The 21,589-nt window shown below is 45.7% G+C and overlaps 2 pseudogenes; one reads left to right on the top strand and one right to left on the bottom strand.

Annotated features, from left to right (window-relative positions):
* LOC132808684 (zinc finger protein 850-like) overlaps nucleotides 1-5,011 on the top strand; it is a 34,464-nt pseudogene extending 29,453 nt beyond the window's left edge.
* The window catches only part of LOC132808677 (zinc finger protein 585A-like), a 94,998-nt pseudogene that overhangs the window by 71,624 nt on the left and 1,785 nt on the right, over nucleotides 1-21,589 (bottom strand).

Raw genomic sequence — 21,589 nt, 5'->3', positions numbered from 1 at the left:
CAACTTTCAAAGAGCTATGAACAAAGACCCCAAGATCCCTCTGTTCCTCCACCTTACTAAGAACCCTACCGTTAACCCTGTATTCCGCATTCTTATTTGTCGTTCCAAACTGGACAACCTCACACTTGACAGATGTCTTTGATGTAAGGTAATGTGGCTGGGGTTTCTGTGCATGTGTCTGCTTGTTTGAGTTTGTTGTTGAGAAATCAGTGAACAGGGTTTATTGGGTACCTGTTCTTGAATATGCTGTATAACTATGCTCTTCATAGTTCCTGGGTGGTGCAGTATGTAGTGGCTCGTTGAAATAGTGTCCTGATGCAGATTTGTTTGGGATAATTTGCTTCTGCATTAGGTACTTGGGTCTGTGTATGTTGTTTTCCTGTAGACGTTAGTCTGAAGTTCCCTATTGACTGTTCACTCTACTGACATCTAAGAATGGCACTTTGTTGTTCTCTTTTGTGAATTTTATGCCAGTAAGGATATTGTTCCTGGTGTTGTAGGTTTCCTCTAATCTGTTTCATTTTGTGATGATAAAGGTGTCATCACTGTGGTGGACCCAAATTTTGGGTTGGAGCGTTGGGAGGACTGTTTGTTCAAGTCTCTGCATTATTGCTTCTGCTGGGAACCTTGATATTGGTGGTCTCATGGGTGTTCTGTTGATTTATTTGTAAGGCTTATTATTGAATGTGAAGTAGGTGATAAGATACGGGTCCACAAGCTTGACAGTGTTATCTTTGCTGATGAAGTTGGTGCTGTTTGGTGTTTGTGTCTTTGGTGGTTTTTGTAGTGTAGTCAGTGTTTCTTTGGCCATGTTGATGTTCATGGATGTGAGCGGGGCTGTTATGTCAAAGGACAGCATTATTTCATCCTCTTCTATCTTGGTGTCTTTGGTGTTCAGGAATTCTTGGGTGGAGTGAATGGAGTGGCATGAATCTTCTACTCAGTGTTTCCGTCTTCACTGGAGGCCTTTGACTAGTCTGTATACTGGTGTTCTAAGTGGTGAGACTGTGGGCCTGAGGGGGGCTCCTGGTTTGAACAGGAGGAGAACAACAACAAAGTGCCATTCCTAGATGTCACAGTAGAGCAAACAGTTAAGGGGAACTTCAAACTCGCGTCGACAAGAAACAATACACACGGACCAAATACGTAACTACAGAAACAATCATCCCAACACCCACAAACGAAGCTGCATCAGATTATTTCAACGAGCCACCACACATTGCAGCACAGAGGAACTGCGATGGGCAGAAGAGAAATACGTATATGTACTCAAGAAGAATGGGTAGCAATAAATCCAGTGCGCCATTTTCTCATTGATGCTTCCAAGCTGACCTCAAATTTGGTTTGTCCCTGCATTCTTTCCTGGTTGTCTTTTTGTGGGTTTTGAAAACTTTCCCAATCCGCTGACTGAGGATAAGAGTTGGGAAGTTGTGTTGTGACTGATAGGACATTGGATAGACCACTTTTGGAATGTTGTGTGAAATTCTGGTCTCGCTCCTATCAGAATGATGTTGTGAAACTTGAAAGGATTCAGAACACATTTAAAAGGATGTTGCCAGGGTTTGAGCTGAATGGGCTGGGCTGTTTTTCCTCGTGCACCAGAGGCTGAGGGGTGACTGAGAGTCATTAATAAAATCATGAGGGGCATGGATAGGGTAAATAGACAAGGACATTTCCCTGGGTGAGAGAGTCCAGAACTAGAGGATAAAAGGTTTAGAGTGGAGGAGGGCAAGATTTAAAAGGGTCCTAAGGAGTAACCTTTTCATGCAGAGAGTGGTGTGTATAAGGAATGAGCTGCCAGATCAAGTGGTGGTTGTTGATTCAGCTATGACATTTAAAAGGCATCTAGATAGGTATTTGACTAGGAAAGGTTTAGAGGGATATGGGCCAAGTGCTGGCAAGTGGGACTAGATTAGGCTAGGATATCTGGTTGGCCCGAAGGGGCTGTTTCTGTGCTGTAGATCTGACTCTGGCTTGCCACAAACATTTGCCATGTCCGTATGTTTAGTTTCTCTCGGGTTGTCTGTGTCAATGCCTTGATGTCTCATTCCACCCACCACATACCACCACCACCACCACCACCACCCACCACAGGGACGATAACCAATTCATGTCTGATTTTTTTTATCATTGCAGGTTCAACCTGAATTCACACTTCTTTTGCTTCCCAAAATCAGACTTGCTCACTCTCAGCAATATCCTGAAAGATATTAACTTTCACGTGGTGTTATCCAAAATTCGAAGATGTCAGTCCTGACTTTTTTTGAGAGTGGGATGCTTTCAATTTTGTGGAACAGCAAAAGAAAAAAATGTTCTGCAGAAAGTGGAGTAGCTTGTTCTGAATTTCTACCCTGGACTGACCGTGATGACTTTTGTAATCTCTCTTTCCAGAGTATTTGAAGATCTGAAGACTGAAGTTTAAAAATCAACAGATGAAGGGCCTATGCCTGAATCGTCGATTCTCCTGCTGTTTGGATGCTGCCTGACCTGCTGTGCTGTTCCAGCACCGCACTTTTCAACTCCTCTCCAGCCTCTGCAGTCCCCACTTTCACATCAATGTCTGACAGTCACTCAATCCATCGAGACCTCAACGATTTTCAACTATGATTTTTTGAGAAGGAGCAAAACATTTTGGTTCCTGTTTCAGACCATTTTCAGCATCAGCGGGACTGGATGAGAGTCTGTACTGTTACAGCGCACTTTGTGTAAAGCCTGAAACAGTTATACGGCCAGGAAAGAGGAATTTACTGTGGACAGGGGCCGTACACGAGGCTGTAGCTGCGGTCATGGTGAAACCAGAGGAATCCCACACTGTGGAGAAACCGTGGAAGTGTTGCGACTGCGGGAGAGGCTTCCATGCCCCATCTGTCCTGGAGATTCATCGGCGAAGTCACACCGGGGAGAGGCCATTCTCCTGCCCCGAGTGCGGAAAAGGCTTTACCTGCTCCTCCCACCTGCTGGACCACCGCCGAGTCCACACTGGGGAGAAGCCATTCTCCTGCCCTGAGTGTGGGAAGGGCTTCACCTACTCCTCCCACCTGCTGGCCCACCAGTGCGCCCACGCTGGGGAAAGGCCCTTCCCCTGCTCTGAGTGTGGGAAGGCCTTCAGCAAATCCTCGGACCTGCTGAAGCACCAACGAGTCCACAGAGGGGAGAGGCCATTCAGCTGCCCTGAGTGCGGGAAGGCCTTCAGTGATTCCTCTATTCTGCTGAGGCACCAGTGGGTCCACATCGGGAAAAGGCCGTTCTCGTGCCCTGAGTGCAGGAAGGGTTTCACCCGCTCTTCTGCTCTGCTGACCCATCTGCGGGTCCACACGGGTGAAAAGCCCTTTAGCTGCCCCGAGTGCAGGATGGCCTTCAGCAGGTCTTCCCACCTGCTGAGGCACCAGCGAGTCCACACTGGGGAGAGGCCGTACTCCTGCCTCCAGTGCGGAAAGTGCTTTACCCAGCCCTCCAACCTGCTGACCCACCAGCGGATCCACACCTGCGAGAGACCGTTCTCCTGCTCCGAGTGCGGGAAGGGTTTTGCTGTTTCCTCCCACCTCGTGGCCCACCGGCGGGTCCACACGGGGGAGAGGCCATTCAGCTGCCCCGAGTGCGGGAAGGCCTTCAGCAATCCTCTGCCCTGCTTAGGCACCAGCGTGTCCACACCGGAGAGAAGCCGTTCTCCTGCCCAGAGTGCGGGAAGGGGTTTACCCGCTCCTCCACACTGCTGACCCACCAGCGGGTCCACACAGGGGAGAGGCCATTCAGCTGCCCCGAGTGCAGGAAGGCCTTCAGCGATTCCTCCGCTCTGCTGAAGCACCAGCGAGTCCACACTGGGGAGAGGCCCTTCAGCTGCCCTGAGTGCGGGAAGAGGTTTACATTTTCCCGCAACTTGCGGAAGCACCAGCGGGGGCACCAGCGCTCACAACAATCAGATTCCACCGCTGACACTGCCGTGAGTACCCCCCAGGACTGATTCTCCTGACAGTGGGTGCAGTGGGAGAGTTGGTGCACTGTATTTGTTTTGCGTTGGACTGCAACCCCACGGTGGCTCAGAGGTGGCATGGTGACTGAGTGATTAGCACTGTTGCCTCATGGCACCAGGAACCAAGGATCAATTCCACCCTTGGGGCGACTGTCTGTGTGGAGTTTGTGGAGGGTAGGAGAATGGATGAGATAAGAAACCGCTGCCTGCCTTGAGACAAGTCTCCCGGAGAGAACTTGCTGACTGATTGATTGATTGATTGTCTGATCTACTGATCCTCACAGTGCCCCATTGCCCTCAGTTAACTGGAGGAGGACCACACAGATGTACCGAAGCCCTTCTTTGGACTGTGGAAGGAAACCTGTGCAGACAGGGAAAGCATGCAAACTCCACATAGTTACCGGAGGCTGGAATTAAACTTGGGTCCCTTATGCTGTGAGGTAGCAATGCTAAGCAGTGTGCTACCCCAATATGTTATAAAATTTGAATAAACCTACTAAGTTGGAAATGTGTCCATGCCAAGAACTTACTGTAAATGTTTGGAAGCAAAAGTCCATCGAAATTGTCTTTGGGACGGATCTAAAACTTACTTCATTAATGATTGAAAATACTTTGACCTCTGGAACTGTCTGCCAGAGAGTGTGTTGGAGTCAGATTCAATTACGGTATTCAAAATAGAGGTGGATCATTCAACTGAAAAGGAAAGCAATTGCAGTGTTCAGTGAAGAATAGTACAAGGTACTGTAGTGGATGTCAGAACGAGTTTTCTGATTGGGGCTGTTCACTTGCTCCTGTTACCATTTCAGGTTGCTGACTTTTCGTTAGCATCCTGCACATGTTGGGATTTTTTTTCTCCTTTCTAGGATCTATTTGAGTGACTCAGTGACAAATCTAGTTTATGAATTGTTGCTATGATATCTCATGAGAGGGTTTATGATATTCAGTGCTGTATAAATTGTTGTGGGTCACAATGTGTCCAAGTGAGGAAAAACAAACTGTTCATCTTAAATATTTGTTTTTAAACAATGGAAATAAACAATGGAAAACACACAACTTGCTGTGTAGGAATCATCATAAATAGGAATGGGAGTAAGTAATTGACCGTCGAGATGCTCTGTCTTTCATTTATCTAAATTCTCTTTCCTGTACTTGTTTTTTCGTGACTTCATCTGCTGAAGTGACTACACTCCAAAGCTTGTGATTTCAACATAAGAACTAGGAGCAAGAGTCGGCCTTCCGGCCCTTCGAGTCTGCTTCACCACTCAATAAAATCATGACTCATCTTTTCGTGGACTATGTATGCTCCACTTACCTGCACCTTCACCATATCCCTTAATTCTTTTATTTTTTCAAAAACGTATCTACTGCTTCTAGTGATTGCTGAAGTAATGTCAAATACTTCCCTGGACAAGGAATTCCATAGATTAACAACTCTCTGGGTGAAGAAGTTTCTTCTCAGTTCAGTTTTAAACCTGCTTCCTCTAATCTAGAGGCCATGCGCTCTTATCCTAGTCTCACCTACCAGTGCAACATTCTATTTCTATTTCTGTAAGATCTTCCAAACAACCTGTTGGACTATAACCTGGTGTCATGTGACTTATGACTAAAAAATTTGTTATTACGCATCCTCATAGCAGTGGGATTTCAGGGCTCGAAGATAGGGACACTACCACTGCGCCATAAAATAAAACCCTCTGCAGCAAATAGGTCCTCTTCTATTGAATGAATGGGGAGAGGTTTCTTCTCAATATGGGATACAAATATTATACCCTCAGAGCCCATTACACTAAATTGAGTCCTCTTCGGTTGAATGAATGGATGTGGAGGTGCCATAGTTGAAATCGTTAAAAATCACATCTTGCCCCTGAATATGTGACACTACCGCTATAGCCCCAGAGCCCGTTGCAGTAAATTGGGTCAGCTGCTGTTGAATGAATGAACGGGAATGAAAAGGGCGGATACACGGACCCGCTTGTGACATTCCCCACCAATCCCAAAGCTTGTGGTCGGTACCGACCAATCGGAGAGAGAGATTGCAGAGGGTGGGACAACATGACACGCAAACGCGGCCGCTATTGGTCAGGTGGAGTAAGGTGCGCTCTGATTGGAGGGAGAGTGGATGACGAGGGGAGACGGAATGAAGAAGAAAAACAAAGATGGCGGCGCGAGGCTGCGGTTTCTGACGGAGGGAGGGGGGCAGACAGGCATCGTTTACCTCAGAAAATACCTTTAAAATACATTTCACATTAAAGTCGGAACTTTTCAAACAAGAGGTGACGGTTACCGGGTGAACGGGAAAACAAATTAAAACTGTCGGCGGTGGAGGAGAGAGAGCCGGCGCCCGCGGCTTCTTCGGCGGCGGCCGGAGCCCAGGAGCTCAACAACCCCCCGGAGCTGGAGGAAGGTCCGAGCTCCAAGAAGCGGGGGGTCCGGCTGGAGGCTGGATTTACTCAAGGCTTGTATCTATTAACTTATTTAAATGGTACCTACTGTATGGGGGTATGGTTTACATTAAAACCGGAGGATCATGTCAGAGTGTTTGTTTATATTGAGCAGTTGTAGTTGGTAAAATACACTCCCTGGAGGAACACCTTCTATGATGCTGCATTTCTTACCTTCTGCCCTTCCCCCATTTGTTATCTCTCATCTCGATTATACATTTTATTTGGTCAAATTTAACATCATATTAATGAGACTTGGTATTGACTGTGTGTTATTAATTTGTTTGTTGGATTATTGTAAGAAAAAATTAATGGTGTTATGTCATTTCTGATGTCAGAGTTTGACATTGAATGTGCAGATGTCAATTAAATCAAGAACTTGTGGTTCTAACAAAAAAAAGCATTTCTCTGATATTAAAGGCATTGTCTCATTTGAGGATGATTTGAGTCTGACCAGTTCTCTATTCCTGAGATGCTGCCTAACCTGCTGTGCTTTGACCAGCAACACATTTGCAGCTTTGAGTCTGACCAACAAACCATTTCATGTAGTCACCCAATTTAATTAAAATTTTCTTTAACTTAATTAAAGAAAATAACTGTGGCAGGCTAAGATTTGTACAATTTGTTTATAAGATTTATTGATACGTCCATTGCTTTTGATGTGGTCTCTGCCACATTGGGGAGACTGGACACCGACTTGCAGAACATTTCAGGGAACAGCTCTGGAATGCCAAAACTAAACGAACCCACTGCCTTGTGGCTGAATGCTTTAACTCCCCCTCCCAATCTGTCAAGAACATGCAAATACTCTGCTGCCACCCCCTCCAAGTTCTAGCTACCTAACGCTTGTAGGAAGAACATTTAGATTAGATTACTTACAGTGTGGAAACAGGCCCTTTGGCCCAACAAGTCCACACCGACCCACCGAAGTGCAACCCACCCATACCCCTAACCTAACACTACGGGCAATTTAGCATAGCCAATTCATCCCGCACATCTTTGGAATGTGGGAGGAAACTGGAGCACCAGGAGGAAACCCACGTAGACACGGGAAGAACGCGGAAACTCCACACAGTCAGTCGCCTGAGTCGGGAACTGAACCCAGGTCTCAGGCGCTGCGAGACAGCAGTACTAACTGCCGTGCCACCCACAATCTTGTCTTCTGCCTTGGGACCCACTAACTACAAAGGATCAATGTAGATTTCACCAGTTTCCTTATTTCCCCTCCCCTCCACCCACCTCCACACCACACACCTTGTCCCAGATCCAGAGTTGAAAAATGTGGTGCTGGAAAAATGCTTAGAGGCCATACCTCTAGGAGTTCCCTGGCTGTTCTCTGGCATGGCACTCATCCACAGATTCTATCAACAAACACATTGACCTGGACCCAATATACCGGCCACTGCAGCGGACAGTTGGAACTGACAACCAGAAGCGGCAGAGACAAACCACTATAAATGCCGGAGGAAACATCACAGAAGCGCTTCACACTGAAGATGTCACCTAGACAGGGGATGAAACGTTTGCAACACAAATTCAGCTCGGCGAACAGAACTACAACAACAAGCACCCGAGCTACAAATCTTCTCACAAACTTTGAATTGAGCATAGGAGTTGGGACATCCTGTTGCAACTGTCACACATGCCACACAATACAAGGCGTGGTCCTTCTCTGACTTACCATCCCTTTGAGTATTAGGGGGAAGACATCCCTTTAATTGTAACATTCAGGAAAGATGCCTTACTTCAACAAAAATGTGCTGTGCTCACAGATGTTTGGACAGAGGAAAGGTGAAGCTCAATCTTCATTCAGAGAAAGAGGGGAGCAGCAGTAGCTTTAGAAGCTCATGGTCCAACTTGTGCATTCAGACAATAGGGGGGCTCTTCTGGGCAAAATCTGGGAATGAAGCAATTCTCCCCCTTTCCATTCCTTATCCTGGAAGAGAGAGAAGCGGGGAAGAACTGTTCACTTGCAACAACGGGAGGCAGAGAGTGTGAATCCAAGCAGGGAGCAGACTCTGCAAAAGTCAGTTTCAGTCGGCTTCTTCTAGAATATTGTGTGCAATTCTGGTCTCCCTCCTATAGGTAGGATGTTGTGAAACTTGAAAGGATTCAGAAAAGATTCACAAGGCTGTTGCCAGGGTAAGAGGGTTTGAACCACAAGGAGAGGCTGAATAAGGTGGGCCTGTTTTCCATAGAGCATCGCAGGCTGAGTGTGTGTGTTTTTAAAGAGGTTTATAAAAACTTGAGGGGTGTGGATGGGGTGAATAGACAAGGTCTTTTCCTTGGGATAGGGGGAGTGCAGAACTAGAGGGCATAGGTTTAGGGCAAGAGGGGAAAAATTTAAAAGGGACCTTGCAGTCAACCTTTTTTTGCAGAGGGTGATGTGTGTATGGAATGAGCTGCCAGAGGAAGTGGTGGAGGCATCTGGATGGGTATGTGAAAAGGAAGGGTTTAGAGGGATATGGACTAAGTGATGGCAAATGGAACTAGACTAATTTTGGATATCCGGTCGGCATGGACAAGTTAGATTGAAGGATTTGTTTCTGTGTTTTATGTCTCTGACTCTATGACTGGCATTCGTCAAAACATTTATGCAACAGAAAATTATACGAGGGTAAAGATAAGCCTCACGTCACTGATCCATGAATCCTGGTGTAATATAGATGTATTTCTAGTAATAGAGTCAGTATGGTATGGAAGGAGTCCAAAAGATGGCTTCTTTTACAAAAAGTCACACTTGAAACTTAAATCTGAGTCTTCTGGAAATGTAAGACAACCGTGTGTTAATATAAGACAGATAAGTCTGGGCTTTATGTTCCATATTTGAAGGAATGTTTATGGCTCTAAAAGCCTGATTTGCAGTTGTTTCAGGGCTCATAATATTGTATATCTTCAATAAGAACGTCAGTACAGCATGATAGATGTCCATTCAGCAACTTGAGTGAACTCTTCATGGAGAATGCAATCCACCACATTACCCTGCTGTATACATTTACATAAGATCAGCACAAAGATCTTGGGTACTAAGAGAGGAAAAAATGTTCCACAGAAACGAGAATTGTGTGTTTTGATTTTCTATTGTGGACTGACAGCGATGACCTTTGTCATCTCTTTCCACAGGAATATTACAAGAGAAGAATTTGGAGGCAGAAATCTCAGACCAAACATCACATCGATGTCTGACAGCCGCTTGATTCACCAGGACTTGGATATTGATGGCCTTGAAAACAAAGAGGAGATGGTCTGTCTGCTTTGTTAGGTTTTAAATGTCAGTGTGACTGGAAACTCAGAGTCTCACATACTCACACACCAGAGTAGTGACTGGAACATGCTTTACAGACTGAATGAAGTCCTTCAATTATCAGAGGGTTCACCAGTAACACCACACCTATGCTGTAAGTGTGAACGAGTTTCAACTGATTGTTGAACCTGGAGAAATACGAGGACACCTGCACCAATACGAGGACACCTGCACTATGGAGAAATCATGAAAATGCAGGAATGGTTTCCCTTCCCCCCCCCTTCCCGATATTCATTAACATTTATACACGGGGCAGCAGTACTTGGAAGAACAACACTGCAGTGAATCCCTGGACACTTCCAGAGACAGATACTGTCGGTGGAAACTCAGTTAAATTCTGCCATCAATTGGGTGATAGCCAAGTTGTGAGTGAGGTTGAACTTGGTTACTTGAGGAGTTTTATTTTTGGTTGCTACATACAGTAAAGTGTAAATGACTGTTTCAGCAGTTTATTGTGTGCAGTTTCTGAGTTAAGAGCCAAATTAAGGCGATTCACCCACAACCACAGTGAGAGGCTGGGATTCATGTTGACTCCATTGCGTTCAGCAGTACATCACGTCAATACCCTTATAAAGGGAAGGCTGACAGCACCACCTTTCTCAAACAGAAACACCCAGAGGAGCGTGTCACCCAATATTCTGTAAAATTAGCATGAAAAGTGGTGTAACTTGTTCTAGTGATAAGAGTAAATCCCCAACACTTTAAAATCAACAATCAGCAATTTATTTATCCAACTCTCGTGGTGAACAAATGAACAAAACTATTAACAAACTGTTAACAGGCCAGGAGCAGATGGGTGGCACGGGTTTAGTTGGGGATCATGGACTGGCTGGTTTGAAGGGTCTGTTCCAGGCTGCATGACTCCATAGCACTGAATGAATGGGGATCCATCCCAAAGATGATAAAGGTTTTGAGCACCATCTTAGGCAAATGTGTGGACTCAGTCAGCCAGCCAGTTCTCTCCAGGAGACTGTCTCTCAAGAAAGGAAGTGGTTTCCTGTCCCATCAGGCAGATTATCCAGTTTGGATTAGGTCCTATATTTCCAACAAAGTAGGTAGACAGGGCAGTGTCTATAACAAATATGTTATTAAACTTGGAAGAGTGCTGAAGACATATCCAAGGATGTTGCCAGGACTTAAGGGTCTGTGTAAAAGGGAGAGGTTAGACAAGCTAAGTTATTTTTATTTAGAGCATTAGAGACTGAGAGAGGCCCTTAGAGAAGTGAAGAGATCGTGAGACGCATGGAGTGGGTGAATGCACTCACTTTTACCCCGGGTTGGGGAAGTGAGGGCTAGAGGGCATCAGTTTAAGGTTTGGGGAAAAAGAATAACAGGGAATGTGAGGGGCAACTTTTGTTTTTACACAGACGGTGGTACACATATGGAATGACATGCCTGCGGAAGTGGTTGAGGTGGGTACATTAACAACATTTAAAAGGCATTTGGACAAATACGTGGATAGGAAAGGTATGGAAGGAAATGGGCCAAGTGCAGGGAAATGGGCTTAGTGTTGATGGACAGTTTGGTCAGCATGGACCATGTTGGGCAGAAGGGCCTGTCTCCTGCTGTAGGACTCTATGATTCGCGTTTCTTTGTAGGTCCGACAGATTTGAGTTTCCAAATGAACATCTCACTAAATCAGGACGAATAAAATCCAATCTCATTCGTCAACTCTGATGCAGAGGTGCTGGTGTTGAATTGGGGTGGACAAGGTCAGAAGTCACATGGCACCTGATGAAGGAGCAGCACTCCTGAAACAGCAATGCTCCTAAAGCTTGTGATTTCAAATAAACCTTTCGCACTGTAACATGGTGTTGTGTGACTTCCGACTTCTTCAACTCTGGGTTTGTCTCAAACTTGATGGGATACTTTGTCCAACTCGGCATATTTCATCAGTATCGCTTGGAGGAATTTTTTTGAAGATTAGATTCCCTACAGTATGGAAACAGGTCCTTTGGCCCAACAAGTCCACACTGGCCCTCTGCAGAGTAACCCAGCCAGACCCATTCCCCTATCCCTATTCCTCTACATTTACCCCAACTAATGCACTACACCTACACATCTCTGAACACGATGGGACAATTTAGATGGGCCAATCCATCCTAACCTGCAGACCTTTAGACCAGGGGAAGGAAACTAGAGCACTCAGAGGTAACCCCTACAGATGTGGGGGGCATTGTGAAAGCTACACACAGACTGTCACCCTGAGGATGGAATTTAACCCAGGTCAACATCATGAGGTAGTGGTACTAACCACCGAGTCACCATGCCACCCCTGAGCCACATAGGTGGGCTTGGGAGGTGGTGTTGGTGGGGGGGGGGGAAAGAGGGTGAGTCCAGCACAAAACAACAAAAGCCCACTGCACCCACTGTCAGAATAGGCAGGAGGTTCAGCTTTGGGGGTGACCCACTGCAGCATCACTGGTGGAATCTGATTGTTGGATGCACTTGTGCCCCTGCTGGTGCCTCCGCAAGTTGCAGGACAATGTGAACCTCCGCCCGCAGTCGGGGCAGGCAAACGGCCTCTCCCCGGTGTGGACCCATTGGTGGGCCAGCAGTTTGGAGGAGCGGGTGAACCCCTTCCCGCACTCGGGGCAGCTGAATGGCCTTTCCCTGGTATGGACCCGCCGGTGGGATAACAGGTCAGAGGAATTGCTGAAGGCCTTACCACACTCTGGGCAGGCGAAAGGCCTCTCCCCCGTGTGGATTCGCCGATGTCTCAGCAGGTCGGAGGAATTGCTGAAGGCCTTCCCGCACTCTGGGCAGCTGAAAGGCCTCTCACCCGTGTGAACCCGCTGATGGGCCAGCAGGTTGGAGGATTTACTGAAGGCCTTCCCGCATTCTGGGCAGCTGAAGGGCCTCTCCCCTGTGTGGACCTGCTGATGGGCCAGCAGGTTGGAGGAATTGCTGAAGGCCTTCCCACACTCTGGGCAGCTGAAGGGCCTCTCCCCCGTGTGGACCCGCCGGTGCCTCAGCAGGTTGGAGGAGTCGCTGAAGGCCTTCCCGCATTCGGGGCAGCTGAATGGCCTCTCCCCCGTGTGGACTCGCCGGTGCTTCAGCAGGTTGGAGGAATTGCTGAAGGCTTTCCCACACTCATGGCAACTGAAGAGCCTCTCCCCTGCGTGGAATCGCTGGTGGGTCTGGAAGTTGTCCACCCAAGTGAACCCTTTCCCGCACATGGAGCAGTAAAACGTCCTCTCACCAGTCTGTATATGCTGGTGGGCCAGCAGGACACAGGAGCAAGTAAAGCCCTTCGCCTGCTCGGGGCAGGAGAACGGCCTCTCCCCAGTGTGATTGCACTGATGAGCCGCTAGGACAGGTGGGACACGGAAGCCCTTCCCGCAGTCGCCACACTTCCATGGTTTCTCAACGGGGCGTGTTTCCTCAGGTTTCTCCATGGCTGAAGCTTCAGCTGCACACACACACACACACACACACGTGTACAACCCCGCAGTGAATTCCTCTTTCCACGCAGTAGAGTTGTTTCAGGCTCCACACACACTGCGCTGCAACAGTAGAGTCTTTCAACCAGTCCCCCCGTACTCAAACAGGAACCAAAGAGAACGCGTTGCTCCTTCTCACAGAATCAGTTGAAAATTGTTGCGGTCCTGATGGACTGAGTGACTGTCAGACATTGATGTGAAAGTGAGGACTGGAGACGCTGGAGAGTCAGAATCAAAAAATGCGTCGCTGGAAAAGCGCAGCAAGGCAAGCAGCATCAGAGAAGCAGAAGAATCAACATTTTGGGCATAAGCCCTTTATCTGTTGACTTTGAAACTTTTGTCTTCAGATAGTCTGTAAGAAAAGATTACAAAAGTCATTACTGCCAGTCCGGTTAAGAATGAGACATCAAGGCATTTACACTGACACCAGAGAGAAACTGAACATATAGATGTGGCAAGTGTTCGTGGCAAGTCAGAGCGATAGAGATATGTAGCACAGAAACAGACCCTTCGGTCTAATTCATCCGTGCCAACTAGATAACCTAACCTAATCTCGGTCGATTTGCCAGCATTTGGACCATATTGTCTAAACCCTTCCTAATCGTATACCCATCCAGATGCCTTTTCATGTCATAATTGTGCCAGCAGCCACCACCTACTCTGACAGCTCTTTCCTTAAACACGCCACTTTCTGCATGAAAGATTTATCCCTTAGGTTCCTTTGTTAAGTTCTTTTGCTTGAGCTTCTTACACTGCAATACGCCAACTTCTGTGAACAACCAAACTTTACTTAATAAAGTACAAGCTGTGGAGAAACTCTTAACACTCTTCGTAATGCTTGTACACAACAGTACCAAAAAAACACCCTTAAACAAAGTAAAACTGAAACAGAGGCTTACAGTTGAAGTTAGAAGGGCAGAAGGAGACAGTGCTAGCAGCCTTTCTCCACACAGTCCACTGCTTAACTCACCCAAACGAGACTTCAGCTTTCAGGACTGACCACTCCCCTTTCATTGTACAGGTCACTTCTAAAACATAAAAGCTTTGGCCTCAAGTCTCATCTGTTCATATCTGACCAAAAATGCCTCCCAATACCGTTTTTCATCTCTGTACTAAACCAGTCGCTTCGGAGCCCGGGTCTTTTTACCACCCCTCTGAAAAAAAACCAAGGACACAGCATCCTCGAGAAGGACCAGCTTTGTGACAGAGGGGTATAGGCCAAACACTGGCAGGTGGAATTAGATTAGTTTGAGAACATAGCTTGGAATAGTTGGACTGAAGGGCCTGTTTCTGTGCTGTTTGACTCGGTGACTGTTCTGAAATGGCCTGAAAACTATTTTCTTACCTTCCCCCATAAATATCCACTTCTTTGTTGTTCCAAAATCAGATGAACTCAGCCTTGAATATATTCAATGATCCCATAACTGCAGGAAGACTCCCCACTTCTGAACTCAATTCCTCTTGCTAATATACCACTTGCCTTGCTCATTGCTTGCTGCACCTGTCTGACAACTGGCATTGACTGGTGTGGAAGGACGCTGAGGCCCCTTTATACACATTCCTGATGAAGGGCTCAAGCATGTAACGCTGAATCTCCTGCTCCTCGGATGCTGCCTCATCTGCTGTGCTTTTCGAGCACCACACTTTTTGACTCTGATCTCCAGCATTCGCAGTCCTCATTTTCTCCACATCCCAATTTCTCACCATTTAAACAATGCATCTCCTTTCTGCTTCCCCCGCCCCGCAAGGGAATGCTATCACTTCACATCGTGGCCCTGCATTTTCCATGAGTTTGCCAACCGAGACACAGACCTGGCCCAACTTTTCCAGAATCTGTCCCCTCCATAAATTGTGATTGAGCGCGAGAGATAGACACAATAGGGGGGTCTCTGATTAGCGGGAGGACCACGCTCTTTCCGGTCCTCCAGGACTTCCTATTGGCCCAACAAAAGAAGAGCACGCGCAGTTTCCGCGGACAGCCAGGAGCACGCACAGGTTTTGCTGACACCGGCGAACATGCGCAGTGTGTGTTGGCACCGAGGAGCACGCGCAAGGTGCTGTGTGAAGTTGCTGGTGTTCCTGACAGATTTTGTACCCAAATGACAATCAGAGACAAGAAAGGCTGGAGCGACGTTTTATATTTATCCTGCGGCTTGACGTTTTATTCCTTTTGCATTTTATTTGACTACCCATCTTTTCCTCAGGGTAGGGGACTCCCAAACTGGAGAGCATAGGTTGAAGGTGAGAGGGGAAAGATTTAAAAGGGACCTAAGGAGTAGGAAAAAAGTGAAAGTTAATTCCCCTCAAGAAATACTCTCTCCAAACCTGCACATCTTTGGATTGTGGGAAGAAACCAGAGCACCCAAAGGAATCCCACGCAGAGAAGGTGCAAACTCCACTCAGACAGTTACCGGAGACTGGGCTCAAACCCGGGTCCCTAGCGTTATAAGTGCTAACCACTGAGCCTGTTCAGAAAAAGCAGCAATTGATTTATATTAGGGTGTGAGGGGAAAGGATTAAAAGGGACCTAAAGGGCAACTATTTCACTCAGCGGGTGGTGCGTGGATTGAATGAGCTCCCAGAGGAAGTGGTGGAGGCTGGTACAATTACAATATTCAACAGGCATCTGGATGGGTATATGAACAGGAAGGTTTGGAGGGATATGGGCCAAGAGCTGGCAAATGTGTCCTGATTAATTTAGGATATCCGATTGGCACGGAACAAACAGTTTGTTTCCATGATCCACTACTCTATGATTCTATTTCTACATAGTCAGAACTGTTATGACACGGACTGCACCCCCACCCAGTAATTTAAAACCAAAAAAAAGATTTACCCCATGTGCTGATGTGAAAATTCAAGAGGTAAGGAACTGTTTCCAAGTCACTATTTAAAGTTTTATTTAATGATCTAGGACACTAACTTGCAAGTGTTTAAATCTGCTGGGATTTTTCGTACTCCCAAATCTATTCAAATCTGTCTAAACCAGTTCAAATCTTGGGCGAAAGCTCCCAAATTTTACAACACTGGGTGCAACCTCCCCCACCTAATTTAAACCAGCAACATAGAGAAGGTTTAACCCTTGCAGTAATCTGTGAAAATTCAAGAACCAAGAAACTATTCCCAAAGGTCAGTATTTAAAGTTAATTTTAACAACTTTATTTCTTTAAGTCTAATGGAGAATAATTAATTAACAACTATTTACAACTCCTTTCTCTAACCTATCTTCTACCTTCCCCTGTATGATACCAGTTCAATGAAAACCCCTGATTAAGATTTACCGAAAGATTCAAACTTCAAAACCAGCCAGCTGTTAAATCTTCTCTTTGTATCTTCCTCTGTAGATTTGCTCTCCAGGTCGGTGTCAATGTTTTCTTCTGTGCAAACTCCTTCTCTGGACAGGTACCTCTCAGAGAGTTCTCACTAGCAGCCTACATTTGTTGGTCTTTTGGCAGTTCTCTGCAACTGTTCAATTTTTTTTGATTTTATACTCCAAAGCGTCAAATCATTTCATTGGTGTTAATATTAGATTAGATTAAATTCCCTACAGTGCGGAACCAGACCCTTCGGCCCAACCAGTCCACACCGACCCTCCGAAGAGTAACCCACCCAGACCCATCTCCCTCTGACTAATGCACCTAACACTATGGGCAATTTAGCATGGCCAATTCACCTGACCTGCACATCTTTGGGCTGTGGGAGGAAACTGGAGCACCCGGAGGAAACCCACGCAGACACGGGGATTGGAATTCAGTATTTTGGGGCAAGATTTAAATCTATTGGCCAAAATTGAGTATGTTTTTGTCTCCAGGCAACCCAGCTACCTAGCTGTTCGACCAAATGTTAAATTGTTACCTTGTTCAGTACGCTTGGTGCTATATCAGGTGGTTCTGCTTGCTTTTCAACTCTCTTAAAAGGTAGAATACACCTCTACACCTTCTAACAGAACCCAATTTTTCAAGACTAGGAATCGGCCATTCACCCCTAACAGGTGAAAGGGAGTACTGCAGATGCTGGAGATTAGAGTCAAGAGTGTGGTGCTGGAAAAGCACAGCAGGTCAGGCAGCATCCGAGGAGCTGGAAAATTGACATTTCGGGCAAAAGCCTCATTCACCCCGAACAGCCTGTCCTCAACTGCACATAGTTCAAAGCAAGTTTGAGAAAGATGGCTGCAGCTTTGTCTTAATATAAAATTGAACATGCGTTCAAACTTTAATGCTGTTTCTGAATATATTATTGTAGCTATTCTCAATTTGAAAGATTAGTCATTTCTTGTGCACCCCCATTTCCCAGGCAGTGTCATCACCAACCATTCTCTCTCTCTATCTTCTGAGAAGAGCATGATACAGCAATCAAAGACTGCTCGAGGCATGAGAATGTTTAGTGGGGGTTGGAAGAGAATCAGAATAGACAGGGTGACAGAGTGTGGGGGCCATTGAGAGACTGGGGGGAACAGAGGGTGGTAGGGGCAGAAAGGAAAGACTCGGGGGTCAAAGGATGGAGGAAGAGAATGAGGGAGAGAGAGAGAAAATGGGGGGCAGAAAGTTGCAGGGCGAGAGAGAATGGATGGGGGCAGTGAGTGGGGAGAGAGACAGCACAATTCCCATCTTCCCCAGGACTGGGACAGTGTCCCATGAACTGGAACCTACTCCTCCCACAGCAGTCATTTCTCAATCTACATATGGCTAAAGCAGAAGAATTATATAATCCCTGCAGAGCCCATTTCACCTATCAAATTTACAACGACCTTCCACACAGCATCCCACCCAGACTCATCCACTTACCCGACAGCCCTGCAGTTCCCCATGGCTAACCCACTCTAACCTGCACATCCCTGGACACTTTAGCACAGCCAATCCATCCGAAACTGCAGATCTTTGGACTGTGGGAGGAAACCGGAGCACCCAGAGGTAACCCATGCAGACAGAAGGGGGAGAACATACCAAAGTTCACACAGACAGTCACGAGAAGGTGGAATCAAATCACTTCTAACAATTCTCCCAACCTGCAAAACCCTGAACACTGTGGGTAATTTAGCAGGGCCAATCCACCCTAACCTGGGCAAAGATAAAAATCACATGACACCAGTCCAACAGATTTATTTGGAAGCACTAGCTTTTGCAGCACTGCTCCTTCATCAGGTGGTTGTGGAGTATAAGATCATAAGACACTGAGTTTACAGCAAAACACTACAGAGTCATGCCACTGAAATGATACATTGAAGAAACCTGGATTGTAAAGTCTTTCATCTTTTAGAATGAGTTGCCGGTGTCATTAATATGTAAATCCCAGAACTTCTTAAAAGACACCTACTCGAGATAACTTAAGGTTTTATAAGAAAAGGTGACAACTCAACTCAGACAATGCATTAAAGGTGTGAGGCCAGATTCTGTATGTATCCCAGTTTTTGAGTCAGACTGGTTCTATTTCCAAAGTGGAATTTATAAAATATTCCATGTATTGTCTGCCTGCAGATTGCATTTTGCTCAAAAAATGCACAATGTATCTGCAAATACAAATTCACCCCATAGACCTGTGTGTGTGTGTGTGTGTGTGTGTGTGTGCGTGCGCGCGCACATGAGAGAGAGAAAAAGTCTAGTTCCATACTGTGTATCTCTATGTCTATTGCATAACAGATGCTTCATTTCTGTTGATGTAAATATTGTTATAAATCATAGCTGAGTACTAATACTTAGACGTAAGGGAGAGAGAATTCTTCAATTAGGGCACTACAAGAATCCTAGCAGACCCCTATTTCTAGTTTACTTGCCAATGAACAGACACAAGCACCTATTTAATTCTAATTTTTCACCTTTTTTGTTATATTTTCTGGTATGATGATACTCGGTGTCTGGATGGTTTACAGGCTGGGAGATTGTAGGTTGGACTTTGATTGAGTGAATGTTTTATTGTTCCAGAAGGTGTCAAAGGAGGTTAAAGCTTCAGCAGAAATGAAGCACAGCTGAGAACAGACAACAACTGTGTGGGAACAGGAGGATCAACCAAGGACAAAGAAAGCAGGACCTGAAATCTGAGCTGACACCAGACTGCCCTGTGGTCAGTGCTTTGATTAGCAGTGTCACCCCTCTACCTTTACTTAGCTTCCCATTCGACTTGAATGCCACATCTCCCCTCAATATTTAGGATCCAGTCCTTGTCATCCTGAAGCTATGTCTCTGTAAGGAGTCTCAGATCATAATTATTCTCTTCAATGTGAGTAGTCAATTCATTCACTTTTGTTACGTTGCAGCGCTATTACAACACAGGTAACCCCCTCTGCTAAATTAAACCAGCAATATAGGGATGATTCACCCCATGCAGTAATATGTAAAAGTTCGAGAGGCAAAGAACTATCCCAAATGTAAATATTTAAAGTAAAAATTAACAAGTTTACTCTTTATGTCCAACAGAGAATATAAAAACTCATAAAAATGCCCGGTTTTATAGTCCAAAACATCGGATCATTTTATTGGTGTTAATATTATCAAAATACTTAATTCAAACTTGATTGGACTTTGGTATTTTGGGGCAAAATTTAAACTGATTGGCCAAATTTAAATTTGTTTGTGCCTCATGGCAATCCAGTTGCTCTATTTGTGTTGACCAAATATTACATTCTCATCTTGTTTATAACACTTTGTTCTGCTCGATTTTTTTTAACTCTCTTAAAGGTACAGTACCTCTACCCCTTCATAACAAGCACACAGTCAAATACTGACCTTTTAGTTTTATTGTTTGTAATCTTTTGAATCCAGTTTTAATTGCTGGTACGTTTATTCTCCTTGTTCCTTTCTATTGTTCTCTGATGTCCATTTTCCACATCACTACATTGCTTATCTACCTTGAGTTGGATTGGCTTGCTAAATTGCCCATAGTGCCCAGGGATGTACAGGTTAGGTGGGTTAGCCAATGGGAAATGCAGGGTTATAGTTTCATCGTAATAGAAGCAGGAGTAAGCCATTGGGCCTGTTGAGCCTGCTTCACCATTTATTAAGATCGTGGCTGATCTATCCATCATCTCAGCTCTTCTTACTTGCATTATCCCGACCACCCTTGATTCCCTAAGGGGTGGGGGCGGGAGCAGGATGCTCTTTGGAGGGGTCAGAATGGACTTGATGTGCTGATTGGCCTGCTTCCACACTGTAGGACTTCTAAGATTTACCACAGTTGGGTTTGCCTTAGATCACAGCTCCCAGAATCTCCCACCTTCTGCAAATCAAAAGACAAGTCCCCCCCTCCCCTTGTATGTATGTTATCTAAATGCTTAATCATTTCTAGTGAATACAGCCCACGCCTCCCGCTGCTGCCAGTAACCTTTACAATGCTGATGAAATAATGCAATTCCTGCAGTACTGAAAACTGTAAGGCTTCTAACAAGACCAGTTACTCATTCACCGCTCCTTCTGATGGACAGCATTGGAAACAAAACATCGGAGGCTGACAGAAATGAGCAGTTTAACTCAAAAATCCACCTAGCCCTTCACTGGGCACCCCAATCAGCACACTGTCCTTACTGCTCACCCCCACAGTGCAATGAATTCCCACATTCCACCAAAATCCTAGACGTACTCATGTACTCAGTTGCTGTCTCACCAATGAAAGGTTTCATTGTAACTTCTTCTGCTTCCAGTAAAGGCAAAACATCTTTGAAAGCTGCTCTGAAACTCCAGTCTTCACAACAACACTTCTGCTTTCACGTAAGATGATTAAAGTCATACAGCACAGAAACACAGCCTTCAGTCCAACTCATCCATGCCGACCAGATATCCTAAACTGATCTAATCCCACTTGCCAGCATTTGGCCTGTATCCCTCTAAATCCTTCTTAGTCACATACCCATCCAGATGCCTTTTAAACGTTGTAATTGTAGCAGCCTCCACCACTTCCTCGGACAGCTCATTCCAAACATGCACTATTCCCATGTGAAAAAGTTGACCCTCAGGTCCGTTTGAGATCTTTCCCCTTTCACGTGAAACCTATGCCCTCTAGGTTTGGAGTCGCCTACCATGGGGAAAAGATTTTGGCTATCCAACCTATCCATACCCTTTATAAACTTCTGTAAGGTCACCCATCAGCCTCCAATGCTCCAGGGAAATTATCTCTGGCGTATTCAGCATCTTCCTATCGCTCAAACCCTCCAACTCTGCCTACATCTTTGTGTATCTTTTCTGAACCCTTTTAACTTTCACAACATTCTTCCAGAGGACGGCAACTGGAATTGCACACAGTATTCCAAAAGTGGCCTAACATGACCTCCCAACCCCTGTACTCAATGCTCTGACCCAAAAAGGAAAGTGTACCAAATGCCTTCTTCACTATCCTGTCTCCCTGCAATTCCACTTTCAAGGAATTATGAACCTGCAAGGACACTTTGTTTAGCAACACTCCCCTTTAACTATGTAAGTCGTGCCCTGATTTGCCTTACAAAATG

This window comes from Hemiscyllium ocellatum (assembly GCF_020745735.1).
Source record: "Hemiscyllium ocellatum isolate sHemOce1 chromosome 27 unlocalized genomic scaffold, sHemOce1.pat.X.cur. SUPER_27_unloc_9, whole genome shotgun sequence".
In the NCBI taxonomy this organism is placed as follows: domain Eukaryota; kingdom Metazoa; phylum Chordata; class Chondrichthyes; order Orectolobiformes; family Hemiscylliidae; genus Hemiscyllium; species Hemiscyllium ocellatum.
This window is presented reverse-complemented; position numbering and strand designations above follow the sequence as displayed.